Raw genomic sequence first — 13,451 nt, forward strand, 5'->3', positions numbered from 1 at the left:
GAAGCATGCTCACCATGAATTAAGTCATATCAATCAAAAACACATTAATTAAAGATCATGGGTTGTGAAGTGGCAAACCATGTTTAGAATACAGTATGAAGTACCTGAAGTATTTCAGTAAATCAAACTGGTAAATAAATACTATAGCATTGAAACTGATTCGTTTATGAAAAAATCCAACTGGTCATAAAACAGTGGCTTTCTTTGCTAATATAGATGATCACTGCTTTAAAGATTAGGGCAGTGGTGACTCAATGGATAAAGCTGCAGGGTTACTAAGTAGAAGGTCCAGGATTCAAGCCCAGGCACCACCAAGCTGCCACATTTAGGCCCTGTTATACAAGCTTAATTGTATTTGCTCTAGAGATATAGTACAATGAATTACTTTATTTGCTGACCCTATATTTTGAGTATACCGTACATGCTACTGTATATGGTATATGTGAAAAAATTGTTTTAAATAAAAATCTTCTCTGTTAGAGCCAATCACAAGTATGGATTTATGTCAATTGTTTATTTACATATTGTTGTTCGAGAAGGGAAATAACTTTTCTTCTAGAAAAGTCATACAACTATCCCATCCTGTAATACCAAACAGGTAAGATGAAGGCTAAATCATACACACATTCCATCAAGAATTGTGAAGGCAGCGCAATTTTCTTTAACTGTTGTTCAGGCTGCATCAAAGAACAACATAACATACTCCCAGGAAAAGTGCTAACTCGCCTCTTCTTTTTTTTCTTGTGACTGACAGGGAAGTGAGAAAATGCCAAGGAGTGTGGTGAGTTTTGCCTTCTTATAAGGCCAAGAACAAACAAAGTCTGACATCAGTGCCTTGAGTTTAGATTTGTACAAATTCATTATAAGATTATAGTGTTGTATTTGTGTATTTGTGAAGGTGACAAGCAAACGTAAGAAGAGGAAAGGCGCTCCATGGATTCCTCTTTACTCTCTTTTTCATTTTATTGTTCAAAGAACGGTAATTCTTACCATAGTTGCACCAACATCTTTATAATATTGAAAAGCAGCTAAACAGCCTGGAGTGCATCTAATTAATTATCACTTTACTGCTGTGTTTATTACACAGGAAAATCTCATTTTGAATGTAAGTGTTGCTCTTGTTTGCTTAGAGAACATGTTTCCTCTCGCGCAGCTGTCCTCCTACAACCTCTCGGCTTGTTTCGGAGGCAATTAGCATAATTAAAAATGAACACACATTAATTGTGAAAACTGATGCAAACTGCTAATGTGTCAGTTAACACTGCTGCCAAATGCTTCGTCACCTTCTGTCAACAGGAGAGAAACAGACAGATGCACTGGCATCCTCGCAAACACACACACGCACACACACACACACACACACACACACAAACTTACACCCATTCACACATATACACAAACATACACATGAGTGTACACTGTTTTTTTGTAACAGGACTGTAAATGAACAGATCAAAAGAGCACAGTGTTAATCACAGCACACACACAAGAGAATTTAAAGAAAACACACACAGACACGGACAATGTGCAAAACTCCTGGAGTCTCAAGCTGTTAAGCATCAAGAAATAATTACAAAGGTAGTGCAGCCATGGGTGTAGCTCTAATTTAGCCCAAAGGTGTTCAGTAGGTTTGAGGCCAGAGCTCTAAAGCAGGCCACTGAAGAGCTGCCTCTCTAACCCATATAAACCATATATTCATGTAGCTTTGTGCACAGGGCACTGTCATTGTTTGGGTCCCCTAGTTTCAAATTTGTACAGTTTGGGAAAGAGCCACATATGTTAGGAAATATCAGGTGCCCCAATAGAGATTTTAGAGTTTTAATAAAACAATACAGTAATATCTAGACAAACCATTTATCCACCATTGTTGAAACCACCCCTTCCCTTTTACAACTCAATCACCACGTTTGATTTCTTCCATCACACACACTTCGGACGGTCGACTAATCTGAAAAAGCACTACACATTCTTTATTCACCAAGTGCTCTTTAAATGGCTGACCATCAAAGAGCGAAGAAGAGAGAAGAGGAAAATGATAGAAGTGCAGATGGGCCCAAGCTGGCCACTTCCTCCAAATAACGAGTGGCATTTTGTGGAAGTGTAGAGGTCTCACCAAGGGGAGCGGAAAGGGGAACTCGGCTAGGCCTTTCTGCCGATCCGCTCGGCCCTGATTTGTGCTGGGAGATCAAAAAGAAGGACTTCAGAACAGTTCTGAGAAGTGCATCAGAGTGAACAGAATCACAAGGCTACTGTCAATTTAGTTCAGGTGGCGGTCCTTTATATTACTTTACACACAAGCTTCAGTGTAAAGATATATATTGTATTACTTCATATATCATTCATCTTACAACATGTTACTAAATTACAGTTGAACTAATATGAGAAAAAGATATTATATTTCATATGTATTGAAAGTCTGTATTTTTTAACAAGTATTCATCTGAACACATTTCACACTAGTCTTTAATAGTAATGCAACAAAATATGAATTAAGCATTATTTATAAAGAACAGATAATGAAATGATTTTTGTTGCAAACTAATACAAATCATATACAAAGCCCATAATCAATGGCAATTTTCTTTTTTATACACTATTAAGAGCATTGAAGACACATGAAGGTTTTTAAATCTACTCGAGACTTAAGGTGTGATACAATGCAAACTTTATGGACCGAACAAACAAACAAAAAAAAACATGTACATGTAGCAGTATGCATTTATTGAATTGAACTATTAATTTTGTAATTTCAGGAGCTGGAACTAAATGTGTTAACAACGACAGCCAGGATTTAATGATTAAAAGTGGGTGAAGAAATGTACTACATAAAACCACAGCAAGGACAATTAAATAGAAACACCCTAGAGATTCATGTGTTTTGCACACCAGGATCACTAATGGAAGAAACTGTGCAAGTATAGCGAGGTGATGTTAGTCATGGGAGAAAATTACATCCTTAAATCTTTCAATCTTTCAAACCCAGATGCAGAATTCAGTTTCTTCACTTAACCCTCTACAGTGCATTCAGAAAGTATTCAGACCTCTTTATTAATATCTATTTGTTTACTTATGTTTTTCAAGTTATATCGTTTATTTTTTCACATTTTATTACTTTGAAGAATGCATTTAAAAAATTGCTATTATTTCAACTTAGACTTTATACTTCATAATGCCAAAGCAAAAAACAGATATGGTTATATAACTTTGATGTAAATTTGCAAATGTATTACAAAAGGCAGAAATGACATACATTTTCAGACCCTTTGTTATTAAATTTAAACTGTTGCTCAGGTATGCACACCTTTCTGTACAAGTTCTAACAGCTGGAAATGCATCTCAGAGCTAAAACCAAGCCATGAATTGAAAGAAACTAGCTGCAGACCTCAGAAGATTATGTTGACACAGAGATCTGGGGAAGATCTGGGTAGAACAGCAGTATGTTTATGAGTTTATGTTTCTGCGTATGTATACTATCAATGAATAAGCATAAAATAAGAACAAAAACATAAAAAAAAAAAATTAGTGTTCTGAGTTGCTCTTAATATAGTGGCAGGTCTTAATTTTTTGCTGCGGTGACTCAGGGGTACAAAGAAGAAGCTATAACATAGTGAAATTCCTTTATCCAAACCTTGCATAATTATACTAATAATAACTGCATAACAATAATAACAATAGCAATAATAATAACAATAACAAATGAAATGGAACTACTGTTACTAGTACTTATACTTATCGTTATCATAATTCTACTACTACTACTAACAATAATCGTCATCATCATCATCATCATCATCATCATCATCATCATCATCATCATCATCACACTGTGATAAATGTGGATAGTTTTCAGAGTACTCCTTCCCTGAATGTCAAAGAAGACTACCAAAATGTCCTAATTGAATAATGCTTTCTCTCACTCTCTCTTTCTCCTCCCCTTTTCCCTTCTTTGTTAAGACTGTCACTGTCCTAACCATTAAAAAATAAATAAAAATTTCTAATCTCTGTGTCTCTAAACAATTTCATGGCTTTTCTGACCATAAATATTTATAAATCTTCTCTTTTCAAAGCTTTGTTCTTCATATTAATGTAGCTGAACCTTAAATTAAAAAATAAGGGCTTGGGAATGCTTTTTTTTCCTTACAAAATTAATGTAGATTTAATATTCTGTTTAAAAATGCATTTTTGTTCTTTTATTAATTAAAAGTGAAGCATGTGCTGTATGGTACATTATCCCTCTAACACTCTCCTGCTGAGGTTATGAAGTGGAAAACTAATGACATGGACTTTAGGGTTTATCCTGCAGGACTGTGATTCACATATCCAAAACTACACTGTAGAAATACAGTGTGAAGGAAATGAAGGGAAAGAGAGTGAGTGAGAGAGAGAGAGAGAGAGAGAGAGAGAGAGAGAGATTTCCTCCTTTATCCAGATAGGATAATGAGACTCCAAGTGAAGCCATGCTTTCTGGTAAAGGTGAGAAAAAAAAAATCGGATTATTAAACAAGACTCATGTGGCAGCAAGAAAAATCTGTTTGCTTGGTTGTTTGTTTATTTAATAAATTTTTAAGCCCATTAGCTCTCAGAAATGAAATGAAGGTGACCCTGAGTATGTGTCATTTGTTAAACCCTGTGTGCATTAATGTATCACGGGAAAGCCGTCACACGCTTTTTTGCTGCGCCATCACAAGCCATGCCACTTGTTAGGTTTGAGGCAAATCACAGGATTTGGAGAAGAAACTCAACAAATTTGCATTTTCTTGCTCTAGACGTGGCAGTGTAAATTTCACCACAGAGCTGGGTCCTATACGCAGTATTCTATACACTATAAGGCTTGCATACATACGTTTGGTACACTAATGATGAAAGATGTGGCTACAGGCGCTTGTAATTACAACACACTGGTTTTCTGTTTTTGGTACTTGCATTGTGTAACTATTCATCTTTTTATTATTTTGTGCATACAGGCCATTATTTTGTGGCAAGCAGTCACCTTTTACACTACATGTTATAACAGAGCCAGTGTACTTAATTTAGTGCAAACAAGGATACACACTTTTTTTTAACTCAAATTCTTACAAGAATAGTTTTTTTCGTATTATGGTTTGACTTTAACTTCAACATCTGTAAATTCTACTTCAATTCGTCTCCAGTTCTATTATATGCATTGCATTGTGTGAGTCTTATTTCATTCTTTTTATTTATTTATTTAGATTTGATTCATATTTGCCACATTCTAATTCCTTCTATATCTTGTGACAAAATCTTTTTTGAATAGATTGAAAAATATCGTGCCTGGTGATATAGTAAGAATTTTTCATGTCTTTTTTTTTTTCATTTTGGCTGAAATTGAAATTCCCTACTCAAATAATTGAAAATTCAGAAAATTCCTCAATTTAATAAAAAATAAAAACATGAAATATTAGTGACTTGGTGACACACTCCTGTGTAGTAAATACTGTCTTGCTCTGACCCCCGCTTCCTAACATCGCTGGTATACGCGAGGAGTGAATTTCAAAGTAATTTCACTGTAAAGTACATGTAGAAACTATAAACATGATTTCTTCACATTTGAGAAGGTTCAGTGTAGTACATTTGGTGGCATTGGGTATGTTTAATGTATAAAGATTCTAAGTCCTTAACAGCTTTAAAGTCTGGGATATGTCTTTGTTAATGGAGGGTTGTGGCGGTGCTGCATTTCAGTCAGTATGTGTATGACTTGATGGCCATGCACCTCTTTCCAGATAATAAGGAAATAAACATTCTGCAACATGTATGGTGTCTTTGATGATTTCTTCTGGCCTTTATCTGCAGTCAGCTCGCATATCTAATGCCCAGGTTTGAGAACTCAGTACCTATGATATGCTGTACTGTCCACCTGACACAAAGTTTTCCTCAGTTTAGCTACAGTAGCATACCACACTGTGAGATTGTATTTGAGTATACTCTCCATGGTGCTGCTGCGGAAATTTACAAGGAGCTCTCTAAGTTTTACTTGTCTGACTTTCTGAGTAAAATGTAATAAAAAAGGACAAAGTCAAGCATCAAAAATTGCAACCATTAACAAAAATGTTGAGGTTATAGGGTGAATATTGTGATCTGTTCGGCTTCAAAAGTTCTTGAATGTTGTGTCCATAAAAAAAAAAAAAAAAGTTCAAACAAGCCAATTCATTCCCATCCACAAAGCGTCGACCTAATGAATATGCACGTCTGATTGAAAAGGATGTTTCCGAGTGCGATTTGAAATGTCCTTTCAGATGGAGATTAAAACTTGCTTCTCTTAAACGCATATTAATCTTTTTCTTTGGTGCCGTTGCACAGTGGGGACACAGTGGAGCTCATTTTATTCTCAGTGGGCAATTGCACTTTCAAATAACATCCTCAAATTTAATCATGTTTACAGTTAATCAATTTAAATAGTGGATTGGAAAGTGTTTGCCCGCGCACTAATCCATTCAAATGTGTCGATTCGGTAATATCTCTGACGATAAGGAAAACTCTTGCTTTATCTGTTAATAACTCTGAGTATATAAAAAGCGTGTATCTCGGATGTTGTTTGTGGTCCGCTGGATTAAAACGATGCTCAAAAGGATGCCATGACAGGCCTGATTAATAAGCCTAAGCATGGCCTGAGCATTTGCTGCTTCTATACTCTGTGTAAAATGAATGGCAAGATTCATTTCACCTGGCAAATGACTCATTAATTTGACAGCAACGAAAAAATAAAAAGACGAAGAAAGAAAAAAAAACAGAGAGATCACACTCATCATTTACGTCAGATGCACGTTAGTCACGGAAAAGGACAAATATTAATCTGTCTAAATATGTCCCAAGGTCTGGAGGAGCCTTGTCGTTACATATCAGTCACCCAAAGGGAAGGAAGAAAAAAATACAAAACCCAAACTCCCTCCATGGCTCCACGTCAGCCTGAAGGTAAACTGTAAATTGATACTAATTCTTTAACGAGGGTTCAATACGCCAAGCAAGCATAGACACAGGATTGTCTAAATTGTACCCCACACACAACACACTGCACCCTCCCCAAACAGGGCTGTTTCCCTCGCCTGATATTGGTCTAATTAATTATATATGCAGCCTGTTGTTGTATACTGCCATAATGAATGTGTATTACTCTACTGTCACACTGTGTGTTTTGACAAATAGGTGGATGAATGGATAAAAAGTGTATACACACCCTCTCTCTTTCTCTCTCTCTCTCTCTCTCTCTCTCTCTCTCTCTCACATACACACAGACATAGGGCCCAGACAAGGGCTTGGAGTCCGATTTAATTTAGGGAAATGAATTCAGCACTAATAGGCAGGGACACCAGACTATGGGTGTGATTTGATGGCTAGGATTGATGGCTAATGCCCCTTGTAGCTTTACTGTGAATAATGCCTACACACACACACACACACACACACACACACACACACACACACACACACACAAGATCCAGTTCTCTACCACAAAAATGTTTACAGTGATCATTTTTCAGCATTTTTTTTCATTTTTATTTATTTTTATTGTTTTGTTGTCTACCAAAGTTTACACCTTTCTGTGTGTCTTGTCTTGTGTCATACAGTTAATTACTGTATTATGTGTTTTGTTTTGTAATCAGCACTTTATTCTAAAAGAAAATATGTACTATGTTCATTAACATATACATTCAATGTTTATTTATTCATCCTTAGTAACTGCCTGGTCAGGGTTGGGATGGGTAAAATTAGACTGGTAGCATGCTTACATTTTGGGAATTAGAACTAACTAAACTTGTTAATATTGAAGGAAGGTACAAGCATGAATAATGGACATGCGTGAGTGACATTTATCCAAATAAAAAAAAATTAAACTCATGAACTGAAGTGATGTAGCTGTTTTTCCCCAAGTGTTTTCAAGTGTTAAGAAAAAAATTCAAATTGAATTTCTTTCGGTCGCCACAGTGGACCATCCGCATGTTTGATTTGGCACATGTTTTTATGCTGGATGCCCTTCCTAACGCAACCCTCCCCATTTAGCCGGGGTTGGGACCGGCACTAAGGCTTGTGCAACTCTAATGGCTGGGGTTGGTTCCCTGACCGGGGAACAGTAGACCAATGAAATTTCCGAACAGAAATGAAAAAACGCACCTCACCTGTGTGATAAACTCCCCAGAGACATACAGTGGTACCTTGACCTACGAGTTTAATTCGTTCCGTGGACGAGCTCGTATCTCAATTTGCTCGCACATCAAATCAGTTTTCCATATTGAAAATATTCAAAATGGCATTAATCTGTTCCAACCCTCAAAATGACACCCAGTTTTAATGTTTCATCTTATTAAATTGGAAAATACATTTCTAAATAACAAATCTTGTATAAAAACATAATAGAAAGAGTATGTAAAGATATAATAAAGTTTTATTTAGTGTATTTTCCTTAGAGATGAGACGACTTGAGCTAACAAAAACGCCGGTGGGGTGTGTGTGTGTGTGTGTGTGTGTGTGTGTGTGTGTGGAGTGGGGGTAGAGGAGGGGATAAGCGGAGGCAGAGGGAAAACTCGTTTTTTACTATCACTCCTGTACACTACATATCCCTAAACTTTAAAATTTGTACTTTTTCTTCTTTGCTTATCTTAATTTTAGTCACAATCTTCGCTTTTTGGCTTCGCTATCTAGCAGCGGCGTCTCGAGCTGGTACCTCAATTTTTTGCTCGCGTAACAAAGCATAAAAATTGACCGAGTGACCGCACGTACCTCGGAAAACTTGTACATTAATGCACTCGTAGGTCAAGGTACCACTGTAGTTGTGAAAAGAAGGAGGAAGACAGTGAACAATGACTTACTTGGTCGGCTACTGTTTAGATACAAGCCGTTGTAGCGCATTGAGTCTGGGTGAAGGGAGAGCTCACTAACTCCAGTTGCAACAGAAATCATATAAGCACAGACAGGTTTCCAAAACTTGTGCTTTTTTATTTTTCTTGGAAACAGCATTAAGGGTTAGTCAAAGAAACTTAGAAATTAGCATCAGAAAATAAAAAGGACATAATCCCCGGTCTCCACACACGCAGTAATACCGGAAGTATGCAGTGCTGGTCTTTTCCCAAAATACCGCTATGCTCCTAATAGAAGCGCAACATATTTCACCCGTTACACCGTGTGTAACGTGTCTTTCGTTAAAGTCTGTGTAAAGTACATTAGTGTAGACACCTGTGGCTTATAGACAGGTGCGGCTTATTTATGTTAAAAATAAAAATATTTGTAAAATTCAGCGCTTTATAGTCCGGAAATTACGGTAATAAAGAAAAATAAATGCTTAGGCAAGAAAACCAGTTCAGGGCAAAATCTGAATAAAGTAATATACGTTGCTGCAATTTTCAACGCACATCTGTTAACAGAGATGGAAAAGATTCAACAAAAACTCCTTTTCTAATTATTTATTTATTTATTTTTTACAAGTAATAAAAGTTAGCAAAACCATAAAATAATCAACAGGCTATCTGGATCTTTCAACAAGATGAAGTTCAAGTGAACTCAGGAGGCATAATGATAAATCAAAAAGACTGTAACTGAGGAGTAATAGAAGAGCAGAAGAATGAGAGTGTGTTCCAGAGAGGAAGCTGTTATCCTGGAGAAGTACAGGGCATGTTTTTGTGCCTTAAAATATGAGTGTATATTATTGCAGGTTGTGACCTTCTTTCATGAGTGTGTCTGTGTGTGTGTGTGTGTGTGTGTGTGTGTGTGTGTGTGTGTGTGTGTGTGTGTGTTTTAGCTTTTTCTTCTGGGGACCAAAAATGATCTCTGAATGATAAAATAGTGTCCCATAATTGATCATAATCACCAGATCTTATAGATATTCAAAATTTATAGCAATTTTTGTGAAAATGTCTGACTATTTTTACAGGGTTAATTTGATTAGATATGAAATGTTTAATACAGAATTTGCATACACAAATTTGACAAGTAACAAAGAATTTATTGTATTGCAAGAAATATTTGTGTGTGTGTGTGTGTGTGTGTGTGTGTGTATGAGTCCTAATTGTAGTGGTCTCCATTGTAGTGCTGCTTCTACTGTATAATTCATCTGCAATCAGGCGGCACTTATCATACTCCAACTGTTCATTGCTGTGTGTATCTGCATGGACATTCAAAATATTCCAAAAATATAACCTGATTCAGGCGTTTTGACATTAGCAGGCTAATTGCATAACTGCACTTTCAGAAATGCATAAACTGTTTTTTAGCTTTATTAAATACATCTTCACTCAGTTAATTATATTTTATTGTATTATATCCATTTCCGCACAGCGTCCTCCACGGCAGTTTTAAACTATGGGTGTGTAACATGGAAAGACTTGTTTGCATTTTTTTATTGCAATGAGGTTTGTTCACTGACTCACTGTACACGAGGAACTAGAGTTTCTTAGGATTGCTATTCAGGCAGATTTTCTTCTTGGGATAATGAATGTCACATGACTAGAGACGCTGAAATGTGATGTGTTGATGGTATAATGATCCAATGAGATCACAGTGCAATAAAGAAATAAATAACAATAAAAACAAGCTTTTTGCAGTTCAAAGTGTGTGGTTGATTTTGATATCTGGTTACGCTTATACAGCTAAACCACACTGGTTTTTGCCAATTTATCTTAATAGTTTGGTGTCAATATCTGCAACTAAACTGTGTGTAAATCTGAGACATGGGAATAAAACATCACTAATACAGATTATTAGATATTTAGATTTTTTTTTACTCACATTTTCTCAAAATAATTACTCAAATATTTTGCCTTTTACATGCCTGTGTGCCTCTATTCGACTCTGTGTGTGTGTGTGTGTGTGTGTGTGTGTGTGTGTGTGTGTGTATGTGTGTGTATACTCTGTAAGCAACCATGGGTAGAGCTCACTCTCGCTGCCTGCCGCCTGCATGACATTTCCACAGCATGGGGAGGTTTCAGCACCACACACACCTACACACACCTACACACACACACACACACACACACACACACACACACACACACACACACACACACACACACATGATACTCAGACACATAAGGATTAATTGAAGCCCATATACATATACATTAAACACATTAAGACACATACACAACATGCAATCTAATTGTAAGCATATTAATACAAGCAGACTGAAGTACCAACACACACACACACACACACACACACACACACACACACACACACACACACACACACAGGTGTACTCCAGTGAGAACCCCACTCACAGATACTTAGCCGTACTCAAATACACAGCAGGGTGGCTTAACATGGAGAGGCAGCTGCTGCCAGAGTCTGCCACCTTCCCTGACCTCTCTTCCTCCACACGAGAGATGCCCTGCTGAGCAGATCTCTCTCTCTTTCTATCTTTTTCTTTTTCTATGTCTCTCTGTCTGTTTGTCTGTCCCCCCTCCCCCCCACTTCTCTTTTTCACTGCCTAGTGATAAAGAGAAATCACTGCCTACATTATTTCCTCATCAGTACGTCATCCTCAAAGATCCAGATCGTTTTCTAAAGGAAACTTTATTGGCATTGATATTATAAAATACACCAAGCAATTCAAGCAAAGTGAACTCTTTTCCATCTTTCTAACTAGCTAACTATCTCATGAGAATGCTCTTTATTTATTTTCCTCCCTCAACAACTTGTACTTAATCCTCAGCATTCGTTCATTCACCTGCCTTCGATAACAGCATTATCCCAGTCAGGGTCTGGATGGATCGTGAGTTTATCCCTGGAAAACAGGACACGGCGGTAGATGGAACTCGTGTGTGTACACAAATTATTACTCTTATTCACACCAAAAGGGCAGTTTCCGCTAGTCAATCAATACACCTATTGTAGCATATTTTTTTTTGGAAGAAACCAGAGAACCCAGATAAAACCACCATAGAAACTGTGATAATCTACAAACTCAGCAACCCAAGTGCAGGATGGAATTGAAGCTGTCAGGTGGTAATTTTATGGCATTGGAAATTTAAACACTGACTCTACAACACATAACAAAAATAAAACACAGCATTACATAAGAAATGCCTTCTCAGGCCGGGATTCCTGCAACACAACTGTCACTAGCTAATGAAAAATGGTTTAGGAGGTCCGAAAAAAAAAAAGAAATTTCGTAGTGTCCTGCAAAGGGACATGTTAAGTGCAATTGATTTATTGCACCTTCGAGCTGGACACTATAATCCCCTGCCTCAAGGGAATGGCTGAGTTAGGCGAGAGAGGTAGAGCGAGAGAGGTATATCTCATCAAAGAGTCGTGACAACTAAATCGTCTCGCTCATGGGGGGGCGTCCCCTCGGCAAAGTCCTCGTCTTCAGGAGAGACACAGATGCTGTAATTGCACCCAGAGGAACTTGTAGCCTGTATTGTAGCTCCTGTCCCTTCTGCAATGCTGTGCTCTTAGCACTGGGAGAACAGGTGATGAGAACGATAAGTGTGGGTGTGTGTGTGTGTGTGTGTGTGTGTGTGTGTGTGTGTGTGTGTGTGTGTGTGTGTGTGTGTATACCAGAAGTATATTTAAACAGCAGGGGAAAAAAAAGAAGCACTATAATGGGAAAGGAATGAGTAGCATGGATTATGTACATGTTTAGACAGATCAGCATGAGATCCTTCTTTTATTATATGGCGTTAAGATGTAGAATACATCCTCCGAGAGATATTTCTTTCCCCCTTTTAATTAATGTGCCACAAATAGTGTAAGATATTGGATGTGTGAGCACTGAACGCTCTTGAGAGGATTGGAGGCTCAGCGCTCGAGCGTTCTCTTAACTCACTGATCTCTGCCATAGATATAAATATCAGAGATTTTCACAACAGCTCACACTGTCATTGCACATTGGCGTGCAATTATCACATATTCTACAGGAGTTAACTTTCAGTCCTTGTGTTTTGCTGGCTTCACTCCAAAAACATGCATTTGAGGTATTTTATTGCTGAGCAGCCACACAGTCATTTATTGTGTGAAATTACTATAAACTACAAGTCATGGTTCAGTCACATGATTTCCAAATAAGATGAGTTAATATGAAAGCTGAAGTTAACTAAAAAAATTGTAAGCAAGTTGTTAGACACTGGAGATAGATGGAGGGAAAGAAGAGTATAGAGGTAGAGTAAAGGGATTAGGAAAAGTGGTACATACCTGAATTTTCCAGTCATGTGTGCTTCCTCGATCTGTTACCACACAGTTGAAGGGCACAATTTCGATAGTATGTTGTTGGATGGGGTATGTTTTTTCTCCTTCTCCTTAACTAATAGACTCAAATCTATTCCAGCATGACAATGTCCCTCTAAAGCCAGCTTCATGAAGATATGGTTTACATGGGATGGAGATGAAGATCTTGAGTGGCCTGCTATAGAGCTCTGACCCCCATCATATTAAACACCAAAATGGACCGCTGAATGCACCCCAGACCTCCGCACCCTACATCAGTACCTGACTTTACTAACGCC

Source organism: Silurus meridionalis, chromosome 3 (assembly GCF_014805685.1).
Source record: "Silurus meridionalis isolate SWU-2019-XX chromosome 3, ASM1480568v1, whole genome shotgun sequence".
Lineage (NCBI taxonomy): Eukaryota > Metazoa > Chordata > Actinopteri > Siluriformes > Siluridae > Silurus > Silurus meridionalis.